Source organism: Leptonotus elevatus, chromosome 14, assembly GCF_054856555.1.
Source record: "Leptonotus elevatus isolate MCC_2025b chromosome 14, RoL_Lele_1.0, whole genome shotgun sequence".
NCBI lineage: Eukaryota > Metazoa > Chordata > Actinopteri > Syngnathiformes > Syngnathidae > Leptonotus > Leptonotus elevatus.
The window spans coordinates 11,152,331-11,153,995 of record NC_141252.1 but is presented as its reverse complement, the minus strand read 5'-3'; positions in this window follow the sequence as shown (position 1 = coordinate 11,153,995).

The window sequence follows — 1,665 nt, the reverse complement described above, 5'->3', positions numbered from 1 at the left end:
GTTTTTATCCATCTCAGGGGCGGCCATTTTGCTACTTGATATCGACTGAAAATTACATCACAGTTCCTCAGGTATTGACCAATGGCTCAACTGTTTTCTGAGTTTCATCATGTCTGCAAGATGAGCCGTGATTGGTCGTTAACCTTAGCCCTGAGCAACTCTGATGTCATTTTCAGTCAACAGAAGTGGAAAAATGGCCGCCCCTGAGATGGATAAAACAAGTGGATATTGCTGCTTAATTCACATTTCACAAATGCAGTATTAATCAGAATGCCGTGTTAGACTAGTGGGCCTGCATGGAACCGAAATACAATTTTTGGGACGACTTCCATTTAAGATGAAGGACCCAGATGTTGATGTCCCGCTGGAAAGTTGAGTGCATCTTTCTCTAAATATAATCTTAACATTTGTAAGAGAGTCAAGAGTTACTTTCTACAGTGAAAGTTGTGGTCACCTTTTTGTGTCCAAAAGTTGTTTGTACTTGGTTTAATAAAGAAATGGGGAACATGAAGTGACTTCATGTTATTGTTGCCCACCACATTCGTGACATCACAAATCGCGCATTTGTGGGGTTTGTTGTTTTATGCCCTCTATTGTTTTTTTTTTTTTTTTTACTTTTCTCATCTCCCTTCTGCACCTCACCCCGTCCTCCACGACCCTCTCTTCTCCTCTTGCTGCTTCTTTCTCTGAGAGTCAGTTGCCCACCCTAAATCAGCAAGCTGCCGAGGATTGTGGGAACCCGTGCAATCGCCGTGACCGAGGATGCAGGCAGGGAGCCACGACAACGTTGGAATGTGGGGCGTCTGAGGAGATAAGAGCTCTGTGAGCCCAGCCAGGGAGAGTAGAGTGATGGGGCGAGGAGGGAGGTGGGGTGAGGCAAGTGAGGGTGAGACAGGAACAGGGAGAGCAGCAGGTCTATGAATGGGGAGACAGAAAGACAACAGCATAAACAGCCCGAAAGTAAGGCAGTGCGAGAGGGGCGGGGGACTTAAAGTGGGGGCAGGGGGGTGGGGGGTGCACACTCTGGAAGATGGGAAGCCAGCCTTATTCCTCTTTGCATTTCATTTACATCCCTGGCCGTATCGACCAATCGGATTGGGAGCAAAGCCCAGGGCTTAGGAGGGGAATAAAAAGACAAAATGTCTTTGCTGCTCTCATCCCTCCCTGATAATACCCTCTCTGTTTTTCTTTTCTCCTTTTCCTCCCGTCTATAAGTAGATACTGTCCGAAATGCCAGCAGAAAAGCGACACCTCCGCTTGCTGTGTATCTCAGATAGACGGAGCGGGGAGCAGGGGCTGAAAAGACAGCTTTAGCAGCTGGGCCTATCTCCTCTCCTCTCTGGCTGCATGGAAGCTGGAGTGGAGGGAGGCGGCGGCAGCTTGGGATGTGTCTGTTAGTGTTTGGGAAGAGAATAGAGGGTGTGAGCGCCATGATATACAGAGCTGGCCGCGGTTTTCGCACAATCTTACACTCTGGAAAAACTTTCTACGCAGATCCCATTTTTAAGCATGAGAAACCTGTTTCAAGGGTGCTTACCAGGCGCCACCCATCTCTGAGCAGGTTGCCAACTTCTGCCTCCAAACTTCCGCACACATTCTTTGTTGATGTCAAGGGTGTTGAAACTTAAACTATTCAGGAAGACAGTAACTTCACATATTATATGG